We start from the raw sequence: 13,191 nt of genomic DNA, 5'->3' as shown, positions 1-13,191 counted from the left end.
AAAATGTACCCGCGACAAAATGTACCCGCGACAAAATGTACCCGCGACAAAATGTTTAAGCGACAAAATGTTCAAAAATGTTCAAAATGTTCAACCGTATCCAATATTTTCTTATTTAAATTGAAAAAAAAAACTTTCTGAGCGTGTGAACTGCAGATTACATTGCATTAGTTTATATGGCAGGGCTTCTCAACCGTCTCCAAAATTTTCTTTATTTCAAATGAATAATCTACTTTTCATCGTACACATCGCGGGCGTTATTAAATTAGTATAAATGACAGGAGTTCTCAACCGTATCCAATATTTACGTATTTAAATTGAAAAAAAAAACTTTCTGAGCGTATGAACTGCAGATTACATTGCATTAGTTTATATGGCAGGGCTTCTCAACCGTCTCCAAAATTTTCTTTATTTCAAATGAATAATATACGTTTCATCGTACACATCGCGGGCGTTATTAAATTAGTATAAATGACAGGGGTTCTCAACCGTATCCAATATTTATGTATTTAAATTGAAAAAAAAAACTTTCTGAGCGTATGAACTGCAGATTACATTGCATTAGTTTATATGGCAGGGCTTCTCAACCATCTCCAAAATTTTCTTTATTTCAAATGAATAATATACGTTTCATCGTACACATCGCGGGCGTTATTAAATTAGTATAAATGACAGGGGTTCTCAACCGTATCCAATATTTACGTATTTAAATTGAAAAAAAAAACTTTCTGAGCGTATGAACTGCAGATTACATTGCATTAGTTTATATGGCAGGGCTTCTCAACCGTCTCCAAAATTTTCTTTATTTCAAATGAATAATATACTTTTCATCGTACACATCGCGGGCGTTATTAAATTAGTATAAATGTCAGGGGTTCTCAACCGTATCCAATATTTTCTTATTTAAATTGAAAAAAAAAACTTTCTAAGCGTATGAACTCCAGATTACATTGCATTAGTTTATATGGCAGGGCTTCTCAACCGTCTCCAAAATTTTCTTTATTTCAAATGAATAATTTACTTTTTATCGTACACATCGCGGGCGTTATTAAATGAGTATGAATGACAGGGGTTCTCAACCGTATCCAATATTTACGTATTTAAATTGAAAAAAAAAACTTTCTAAGCGTATGAACTGCAGATTATATTGCATTAGTTTATATGGCAGGGCTTATCAACCGTCTCCAAAATTTACTTTATTTCAAATGAATAATTTACTTTTTATCGTACACATCGCGGGCGTTATTAAATTAGTATAAATGACAGGGGTTCTCAACCGTATCCAATATTTACGTATTTAAATTGAAAAAAAAAACTTTCTAAGCGTATGAACTGCAGATTATATTGCATTAGTTTATATGGCAGGGCTTATCAACCGTCTCCAAAATTTACTTTATTTCAAATGAATAATTTACTTTTTATCGTACACATCGCGGGCGTTATTAAATTAGTATAAATGACAGGGGTTCTCAACCGTATCCAATATTTACGTATTTAAATTGAAAAAAAAAACTTTTTAATCGTATTGCAGATGTCATTGAATTATATATATATATATATATATATATATATATATATATATATATATATATATATTTTGTGAATTTTGTGAATTTTGCGACATACGTGTTTGTTCTAATCATCACTTCGTTATTTGTAAATTTATCTTAGTTATTTCTTCTGTATATTGGTAAAAAAACGTAATTCTCTTTAACTATGTACAAAATACAGTTATCTTGTATGTATGCAAAATAAAACAGACTTTGGTACAAAAAACCCGTAATATAACAGGCGTACCTGCTAAGGGTACGCCTTTGTTCATTGTGCGTCAAATGCTTTCAAACATTGAAAAGATCATGCTCAGCTGAGACCTTTTGCTGTATGATTGTTCTAAGGGTAAGTATGGGTTTAATAGTTTTTATTTTATAAAATTGATGGATTTAATATTTAATTTTGAATTTTTAAATTAACAATATCGATTCTTCAGAAATTGGTCGCTGCAGGGATATTTCCGCCGAAAAAAAACTTTGATTGCTGCGTATTTGAAAGCGAAGAAGGTGTCCATGCGAAAAATTGCCAGAACAGAGTGTTTCGGTAAACACAGTTTCGAGAATAACTCCGGAGTTTAGTTCTTGTACTAACTTCTCGGTTCTGGCTTGGAGACCTTGAAGGGCTTTCAAGAACTTCCACAGGTTTGGAAATTGGGCTCTAATTGTATAGCCAACTTTCATATGGAAGCCTTCCACTTCGTTGGCCGTTTTTCCATAATTATGTAATATTCGGTCTCGAACATTCCATATGTCTATGGAAGCTACACGAGGTTCACGTCTGACATATGGCCAAATGCGCAAGTAACGGGTTGCTTTTTCCATCTGTCCCAAAGTACCTACAGAAAAATCCAGGAATTGGGATTATCTGAATTTTACGATAATCAGGAAAATGCAATTAAATTAAAAATGGTATTGGCATTAGCATTTGTTCCTCCAGAAAATGTAGTCGAAAGCTGGGAGGAACTCCTCCAAATTCTCAACCCATGGCTATTGGCACAAGAACGAGAAATCCAACAGAAGGTCGATGATTTCCTCATGTATTTTAAGGTTAATTACATTGGGAAAATCATTTAACCAACCCTAACTACATAAAAAATGTTAAGATTCCTAGAAAAAGATTTGGTCGAAGCATATGCGCTTCAATACTTCGAAGACAATAGGTTCTTTTGAGCTGAAAAATAAAATTCGATTTACAATCACTTTATTTTAACCATGCATTTTTTTTCTCAACGTGTGAATTTGATTAGCAAAAAGTTGAATTTGATTTACAAAGGAGTGAATACGTAATAAATAATAAATGTAATTATTTAAAAATTCATCATTATCAGTATATAATAAAAAGAAGACAGTAGACATTGCCATGTTTTAATATTCATATAAATTATTGATATATTAATTATCTATTAACATATGTACAGTCCATCCTAAAATGCCGATGTAACACAAAACCGGACTACGGAATGACCTTAAAAACAAAATTAATTATGGTTGAAAATTATAATACATTGCTTGAAAGATAGTCTTCTTGATAAATATTGTGGTTCTAGCTTATTTGCCATAATTTTAAAGCCTATAAAATAATTTTTCGTAAACTGGTCAAGTACGGTTTGCATATTGCAAGATAAGGTTTTTTCTATATTCATTGAAGCTCAGGGTGCTGTTAGTGCTAAATTAAAAAGAACCAGGTCGGTGTTTAATTTTTATGACCCTCCCCTCGGTTTTTTTTTACTAAAAAAAATTCGGGTGTGACCAACCCATGACTTTATCTATGTATTTGAGGAATATAAGAAGATAACAAAACAAAATTCGATATTGAACTGATGACTATGATAGCGATGTATGGAAACTTGCACAAAACAAAAAAAGTTCTACTTCCGGTTGTCAGATTTTGTTCAAATTTTTTTTATTACTAAAAATCACTATCAGTATTATACTCATTAAATATCAAGAAAATAAAAATAATTTTAAGGGTCAAAATAAAATAATGAAATATTGTTTTAAAAAAAAATACTACTTCCGGTTTACAAATTCTGACCAAAACCCTACGAGCTCTAAGTTAGTACATAAAGGATAGAAATATAAATTTTCAGCTTAATACGTTCAGGGGTGTGGACAGAGTAGTGGGCACAACATTTTCAACCTTTCTAAGAGAAAAAAACCCACTTCCGGTTTATAAAATTTAATAATTTTTTTTTCTTTTCATCACATTGCTACAAGAATTATACTTGAATTTTTTGTGACGAAAACACATGTTTAAGGGGTCGAAAAAAATAGTGGAAGAAAAATCGTACAAAAGTAAACTGCCACTTCCGGTTGACAGATACTTACTAAATTTTATATATAACTTGGTATTGTTAACTTGATAACCTTATTAGGACTTTATAATACCAGAGTAATTATAAATTAATTACATACATATATGTATATTTTTCTATAATAAATGTGATCGAGCTTATCAACTGTGAATAGCTAAAATTTATTATTCCATTGCTACAAACCGACGTTGAAGAGGACATTGAAGAGATTTCGAACCCACCATTTGCCTATTGTCCTAGGGTTTTACGCAAAGAAAAAAATGCATTCAATAGCCTCTAACATGAGGGTAGTAAAATTTTATAACCCATTTGTCTTTTTACATATTTTCGTCCATTTGTGTAGACAATTCATCTGTCAATCATAGAACTAATTTCAAAATATATTATTGTTTTGCCATCTCTATTCAACGCGCGTGATTTTTTTTACATTTACATTTTAATTGTCTTTTACATGTCAAAATTAAATTTTGTATGCAACCCTTACGCATAATAGTTAGTTGTAAATGATGCAATATTAATGTGAAACATAAAGGAGGTATGTAAAAATAATTTTAGCTGTAAATTTCTAATGTCTGCCTTTTTTACATACCTCCTTTTTTCTACAATACAATGTCCGATTCATACATTTGTTTTTTGCTAAACACTAAGTAAAATCTCTCCATCGTTAATCCGAATAGTCGTAATTCGAGACTTGACTGTAAAATAATACATTAAATTTATCTAAATTAATATTTGATATTCTTGCCTTATAATTGTATAATGAAATATTAAGTTTAAAAAAAACTTTCATTATACATATAGCTTGCGAATGTACACTAGAAGACTTATTTGCAGAAGAAATAAAATAATTGCATTTTTAAACAAAATTTTGTAAAAAAATTATGTGAATTTGATTTAGAGACGCCGTAAAGGTCACATTCAATGTTAAAACTCGAAATACACGTGACCGCTGGCTGGGAACTGTTTTATCAAAATAAAACGTGGCGTTCAACGTTTATTTATTTATATATTATCTTAGCTATAAAGCTAATTTTAAAAATACATTTAATTACTTAACTCTAAATAACTCTAAAATTTATAATTATCTTATATGTACTGTCCCTCACAGAGGTGCGAAGAAGAGGTGTTAAACTAATTCAATGACATACGCTTAAAAAGTAATTTTTTCAATTTAAATAAGTAAACATTGGATACGGTTTAGAACCCCTGACATTTAAACTAATTCATTGACATCTGCAATACGCATAAAAACATTTTTTTTTTCAATTTAAATAAGAAAAAATTGGATACGGTTGAGAACCCCTGTCATTCATACTAATTTAATAACGCCCGCGATGTGTACGATAAAAAGTAAATTATTCATTTGAAATAAAGTAAATTTTGGAGACGGTTGAGAAGCCCTGCCATATAAACTAATGCAATGTAATCTGCAGTTCATACGCTCGGAAAGTTTTTTTTTTTCAATTTAAATACGTAAATATTGGATACGGTTGAGAACCCCTGTCATTTATACTAATTTAATAACGCCCGCGATGTGTACGATAAAAAGTAAATTATTCATTTGAAATAAAGAAAATTTTGGATACGGTTGAGAACCCCTGTCATTTATACTAATTTAATAACGCCCGCGATGTGTACGATAAAAAGTAAATTATTCATTTGAAATAAAGAAAATTTTGGAGACGGTTGAGAAGCCCTGCCATATAAACTAATGCAATGTAATCTGCAGTTCATACGCTCGGAAAGTTTTTTTTTTCAATTTAAATACGTAAATATTGGATACGGTTGAGAACCCCTGTCATTTATACTAATTTAATAACGCCCGCGATGTGTACGATAAAAAGTAAATTATTCATTTGAAATAAAGAAAATTTTGGAGACGGTTGAGAAGCCCTGCCATATAAACTAATGCAATGTAATCTGCAGTTCATACGCTCGGAAAGTTTTTTTTTTCAATTTAAATACGTAAATATTGGATACGGTTGAGAACCCCTGTCATTTATACTAATTTAATAACGCCCGCGATGTGTACGATAAAAAGTAAATTATTCATTTGAAATAAAGAAAATTTTGGATACGGTTGAGAACCCCTGTCATTTATACTAATTTAATAACGCCCGCGATGTGTACGATAAAAAGTAAATTATTCATTTGAAATAAAGAAAATTTTGGAGACGGTTGAGAAGCCCTGCCATATAAACTAATGCAATGTAATCTGCAGTTCATACGCTCGGAAAGTTTTTTTTTCAATTTAAATACGTAAATATTGGATACGGTTGAGAACCCCTGACATTTATACTAATTCAATGACATCTTAAAATGATATTCAATGAGTCACAATGACATTCGCTTAAAATGTAATTGTTCAATTTAAATAAGTATATGTTGGTACGGTTGAGAACACCTTTAATTTATAATAATTTAATAACATCCGCGATCTATACGATAAAAAGTACCATATACATCGATAAATATAATACAATAAAAAGTTACTTTTGCCATTAAAATAGGATAATTTAGGATTTTTGAACATTTTGAACATTTTTGAACATTTTGTCGCGGGTACATTTTGTCGCGGGTACATTTTGTCGCGGGTACATTTTGTCAGTGCACTAATTTTCGGGTACATTTTGTCGTTGAACATTTTGGCCTTGCACCAATTGTCGCGTCCCCATTAACAGAGACTCAATGTTTGGGAGGATATCAGCACTTTTTTAGACAATTAATAAAGAATATAAAAAGTGAATTCACGCCGGATATATTGCTATTATTGATGGTAACAAAAATTAAATATGAAGAGTTTGGTTGTGCAGTCAAATGTCAATAGTGTGGATGCTGAAAGGTATTTTAATAAATACAATATAAATGTTACCGATCGTCGCACGAATCTCAAAACAGAATCTGTAGAAATATGCTCCATGTTGAGTTTTAATAAATTTTAATTGGTATTATATTTTTATATTCATATTTTTTGTCTTTGTATTTTTATATTCATGTTTTTTTCATTGTAATTTTAATTCCAAAACATTTTTGAATTTTTGGATTATTTTTTAATTGTTGTGTTGTCTTTAAATTGTATATATGTATATAAATTTTATTAAAATTCATCGAAATTTTTTATTATTCAAAATTAAACTCTTCATAAAAATAGATGCTAAAATTGAACATTTTTAATGCCCTAAAACGCTGAAATGCAATGCTAAAATTGACAAAAATAGATGCCCAATTTCCTCCTATGTGGTAACTAACTCCAGCCTGTCGAAATATGGAGCGGTCTATTGTTATTTGACGAGTACCCAACCAAATCCGGAGACAAGATGATCAATCACAAGATCCGGTGCAATGGTCACAAATAAGGGGCACTATTGTCAATTTCTTTGAACAACTATCCTCTTCGCTCTCTTCTTGCTTAGTGTAACATTAATGGAACGGTCTCAATGCATTGCATGGAACCTCGGCATAAGCTTAATCATAAGCAAACGTTAGTGGTTCTCTATCAATAAGAAGAGAGGGTAATATGAATAGTTAATGTGGGCCGATCCCGGCGGCACTGCAATGCCGGGCCAACCCGCGACAGGAGTGGAGCAAGCCCCGATCATCCCGTCACTTTCCAAAAATCAGTTTAATATACTGGTCCCGCGATGCGGGAACTATCAGATATTAAGCTGATAAGAACAGATACTACACTTTGATCTTAGCCAACAGGCCGAGAAGCGATAACTTGAAAACACACTCGTTGCATATAAAAGCCCTAGTACAACATTACCGCAAGTATAAAGCGAAGGACCCTACCGACATCTATGTGGGACTCCATCGAACAAAATCTTATGACATTTTCATACAAAATCTAAGCAAATCCATGAATGTTTTTTATTTATATATTTATATGTATGTTATATTAGAGTACATACATACATATGAATAAAATAAATTAATTAAATAAAATAAAAATGTTTAAAAAAGGGGGGCCAACGGCACGCGGTGTTCCCAAGCGGTCACCCATCCAAGTACTGACCGCGCCCAATGTTGCTTAACTTCGGTGATCGGACGAGAACCGGTGTATTCAACGTGGTATGGTCGTTGGCAAGCGTCTTATCTTAATTTACTGAACATATATTTCACGTAATTAATTTAGAAATACTATACACTCCCGTTTATCCGGGCTAATGCTTACGCAGCCCCATGGGGCCCCTGTCGGGGGCACCGCTCCTAATAAAATAAATTTATTTAAAAAAATTTTATTTATATATATATATTTTTTTTTTTAATTTTTTTAAAATTTTATTTTAATTTTTTTTATACATCCCGGGCAAAGCCGGGTAATAAAGCTAGTTATTTATTAAAAAAAACGCCTATAGTTAGGCAGATAAGTGGCCGTTAGTAGTTAGTACTAGTGTTGCCAAAATATAAAAATAATAAAATGTATATATGTTTGTATGTATATATATTCATATACATATATATACAAATGTATAGGCATATAAAAAAAATCTTAAATTTTTTTTTCGTTTTTGAGATTTTTTAAACAAATTTCTAATATCACTTCGAATTTTTTTTAAAGCTATTATACATGTAAAGTTATTATTATATTCAAATCCTCTTTGTTCAGCGTAATCTAGCAATGTAATAATAATTCTCGAGAATTTCTCGAAAAAAATGCCAAATTGAGAATTCTCATTTCTCGAGTAATTTTACAATTTCTCGAGAAATTCTATAAAACATTTTTTATTATACAAAAATATGGTTTTGTTGAATATTTTCAAAGAGTTTACAACCACTGCCCTCTATAAAGCTGCATTTGAAAGAGCGGGTTTATACCGAATGTGCATACTTCTTAGGTTTTAAATAAGAAGCCCGGATAATCGAGAGTTTACTGTAAATTTAAAATTAAAGATAAAAACTAATGACAGTTAAAAAAAATTTTTTTTTTCAGAAAATCGAAAATGTTATACATATATAAAATTTTTGGATTTCGAATTGAAAACTTTAAATTGAAATTTAATTCAATGTATTAAATTATATTTATAATGAAAGTTAATTAAATTATCATTAAAAAGAATATTGTGATTTTCTAAAAATACCGTGATGTGCAGTTGATCTGGTGCAATCTAGCTTGATAAACGTCTCGTTCTCCAACGAAATGGTCTTTCAGACTGTAATCTTAAGAGGGGAGGGAGAGTGGTGGTCTCGTGTTGAGGGTTTTATAAGTTGACTTCCTTGACCTTTAAAGTGGTTTAAATAATATCGAAATTCAATTAATTTTCAAATATCAATTAGAACTTGTTTTTAAATATGTTTAATTCAATGGAAAAATTACCAACCATCATTTTAATTAATATTTAGATCGACTCAATTCATCGTTACACTAAATTTTAAGCCTCTTAAATTAAAATTTACATTTTTTTCAAGGTAGAATGAAAATTGTTTTATCGTTTTTATGGCACTTTGTGAACCATATTTTCACAGTTATGGCTTTAAAATTGACATAAAGGTGTAGTTGGAATATTTTTATGCATATGTATGTACATACATACACGTATAAATTGCATATATGTATGTATGTATTTTCACAGTGCGGCTGTTAAATAAAATTCCAGTGGATTAATAATAATATTATTGTGGATTAATAACAAAAATTTCTTTTATTTTATCGATGTAAAGCCAGTTATCAATAGAATTTTTGTTATTAATCCACAAGAATAGTCGAAATATGATTTTTCTAAGTGGAATTTAATTTAATTCTCATATAAAGACAATTTAATATATTATCCCTATTAATTCAATTCAGATTCGTGTAAATACGAGTAAATACTAGTACGAGCTTTTAGCTCGCAATTTTACCGATTTAAAATTCAGCTCACTTCCAATTAACCCTTTTAAACGAAAACAAAAATTAGTGTAGCCAGAACACTATTCCAATTAGCATCTTTCAATAGAAAATACTCGATATAAAATAGTATTAATAGAGGGAAAAAATGCCAAATGAAAATACGTACTTTTGACTTTTGATTTGAACTGGACGACTACCTAGAGAGATTTGAAAGCTGAAAAGTACTACAAATGAAAGATTAAATACCCGAATATAGATTCTAATATTCATTTTAAACAGGAAATTGACAGATTTTGGGACATCGACCGAACAACACCAAGATATAGAAAAATCGCGTGATTTACAAAAGCATATATCTCCGAATCTCGAGCCTCAATCAACATTTTTATTACCAGATTCGTGTTCACTGGGCATACATCTACATATAAGAAAATTGATATCTCGTCTATGAACCAAAAAAGTCGTCATTTGCCGAGCAGTTAATAAGTTTGCGCTTAAATCAGGACACATTGAGGTTACGCACATCATGTATCTCCATGCGTGCCTTTTGTATCTGCGTGTCTCCGTATGTCCTAATTAGGCCGCAGCTAAGCAAAGGCTGGATTATATACAATACAAGTCGTCTCTATCTTTGCCTTAATAAAGCAACAATATTTTTGCATAGGAGATCGCAAACGGGATTTGTTTTAATTGGATTCCGGACGAGCTCGGAAGTACAATATTGGATTTTGCCCCGTTTGGATTATTATTCCAACACCTTGTAGTCGGTGCAGAGATGAGACGGAAATTAAGCATGGGGTGGATCACTAAATTAACAAAGAGATGGTATGCTTCACCACGACCTTCTTCTGGAAAGGGAAATGTGCATGGTTATTACCTAGCCATATTTTGTGTGTGTGAGTTTGAAAGCTGAAAACCTTTCAGCCATAATCCTCAAATATATACTCAATATACCAATAGTAGGGACCAACAAGCAAAATATGAATATTCAATTTGATTCGCACTTTCTACCTTTAAGATCGTTAATTTTAATTACACACACACTAGAGACAATACGCCCTTCTATTTGAACTTAACAAATACATATGTACCTATGTCAATCTTTAAATGTATTTTATCGACATGTCAAATTCAGAATGAATTGATTAAAGTTATATTGATTCATCTTAAATTTACGAACCAATATGCTTGCGGACATATTGTAGCAGCTTTTCAGTGATGAATAAATAAATTGTCTGTCTACTGATTTGATAAACTCAAATAAAATACGATACTATCAGGATGAAATACTCACAAAATACTTTGATTTCTTTTAAGAACTCATAATATTAACAAACGTTTTGCATTTGTTACAGTCGCTTGAAAGCTTTTTATGCCCCAATCTCTTTTTTCATCCGAAAATTGCATTTATCAATTCTCAGGCAAAATATTTTCAGAAATGAATTCGAGAGATTTTTCTCTTGTAAGATCGGTCGTACAATCATTCGAGACGGCAAATTTGGCAATAAATCTATTCGCAATTAGATTCCTTCAGATGGAGTCTCATTCGAAATTATTTATTAAAGTTTGAATATAAAATGACAACAGCATAGTTTTTGTGTTTTATGATATGGCTTTTTTCATTCACTTTTTGTACAAAATTAAAAAAAAAGGTAAAAGACATGATTCATACATATTTATGTATGCAAATAATTTTTAGAAAAAAATGCCGAGAACAACCCAAAATTGTGTTTATTTATATAAATTAGAAAAACTTAAAAAAAGGGTTTCCTGCATAGAAGTTTGCTATTAACCTTTTTACATATGCAAATATGTATAATCAATACAAATAAAATAAACTATTTTTTTAAATAAAAATACAACGCTGCTCTTTGATAACAGTATCTACTTCATGTGAAAAAGTGTCCAAATGCTGTCTAATATATTATTAATCTGTTTATACTGGATGAGCGATCGTGCGATTCCTGCCGTCAACGTAAATATATAATGAAGAAGTAAAAGTGAGAGAGGTATCTCATTTTTCACAAGTATTTTAAAAATTTTATTCATATTTTTAACGTTAAAAATATTACACATATACGAGTACATATCATATAAATAAAAATGCGTACTTTCTGTATAAATTACTATTTTCCTTTTTTAGCCCTAAATTATAATCTAAAAACGCATATCTCGCTGGATTATGATAGGTTATTATATATTACATATGTACAGGTGTAAGAAAGTGACAAGAATTTTAAATTAAAGCCGGCTTCACTTCGTTCGTATCGTTTGACATTTTAGTACGAAACATTTTACGTAATATTTTATTATAATAAAATAATTGAAGTAGACAATTTTATAGCGAGGAAAATGATCGTCATGTTGCAAAATACATATTGCGATTGTTTTGAAACATTCGACAGCTATCAGAATATACTAAATTAGTATTTTGTTGCACACAAGTGCAAACTTCATGTGAACAAGTGAGGGGGGAGGGGAATTTAGATTAAAATTTATAAGTTTGTAAATTCGTACATGTTTAGCCATCGTTTCAATTTGGTGTTACCTATCATGTTACAGGAATATATGAAATATTTATATTAAAATTCGATAGCCTCTCTACGGAAATTAAGAAAATTGAGGATATAGTCCAATTAAAATATAAATTAAATGAACACTCCAGAAACTAAGCTGTCGTTTAACAAGTTCATTGAAATAAGTATGATTTTTATTATAAAAAAACATGTATTTTCGATATGTAACTGTGTACAGCCCCTTTCCAGGCACAAGAGCTATTCTCTTTTTTGGAGTGGCACAGCGATAAAGCTTTTTATTTTCATACATATATATGTAAGTATGTACGTACATATATAGTTTATAAAAAATATATTTGTAATTTTATAATAAAAAATAAAAGAAATATTTCGACTCAGACAATAAAATTCAACTCAGAAGTTTAAAATTAACAATTTCATAGTTAAATGTTATATGATGTTTTTTTGGAAATGAAGATAAAAACGTGTGTTCATTTTAAATTAGTATATACATAAATATATAAATATATGTATATGGAAATAATGTGGATGAATTTATAAATATGTATGTACATATGTACCTATACAAAGTATACCTACATGTATTCTAATTTTTTTTAGATTGAAATTTATTTTACGAGAGCGACTGGAAAAAGTTCTGCTTTCAAAGAAAAAAATCAATAAATGGTTCACTTTTTTGTATAGCAGACTGTCGTTAACGACATCGATCTTAACCGGATGATTGAGTTGATTATCTTGATGTATTGAGGCTGAATTCAGGCAATTCGAAGAGGCCAAACTTTGTTCGACATCTCTAAGCGTCTTAAAGCTACTTTCGCAAACGCCAAACCTATTTAAAAGTTGAGGCATCAATCAGAAGCGATATTCGAAATTTCTTTTTAACAATATTGAAAGATAGCAGCTTTATAAACACTATAATTTTGTTACAAAAAAGTAACATTTTAATCCATAAAAATCTA

General features: G+C 30.3%; 2 non-coding genes across 2 annotated transcripts; both read right to left on the bottom strand.

Annotated features, from left to right (window-relative positions):
• Positions 1-7,390: 7,390 nt before the first annotated feature.
• LOC143920461 (U2 spliceosomal RNA) lies at positions 7,391-7,583 on the bottom strand. Its single transcript, XR_013261341.1, has one exon. It is a non-coding gene; the product is annotated as a U2 spliceosomal RNA (small nuclear RNA).
• A 248-nt stretch (positions 7,584-7,831) lies between these two features.
• Positions 7,832-7,950, bottom strand: LOC143920453 (5S ribosomal RNA). Its single transcript, XR_013261340.1, has one exon. It is a non-coding gene; the product is annotated as a 5S ribosomal RNA (ribosomal RNA).
• Positions 7,951-13,191: the final 5,241 nt, after the last annotated feature.

This window comes from Arctopsyche grandis, chromosome 1 (genome assembly GCF_051622035.1).
Source record: "Arctopsyche grandis isolate Sample6627 chromosome 1, ASM5162203v2, whole genome shotgun sequence".
In the NCBI taxonomy this organism is placed as follows: Eukaryota; Metazoa; Arthropoda; class Insecta; order Trichoptera; family Hydropsychidae; genus Arctopsyche; species Arctopsyche grandis.
Note: the sequence above shows the minus strand (reverse complement) of the source record. Positions and strands in the feature narration are given on the sequence as shown.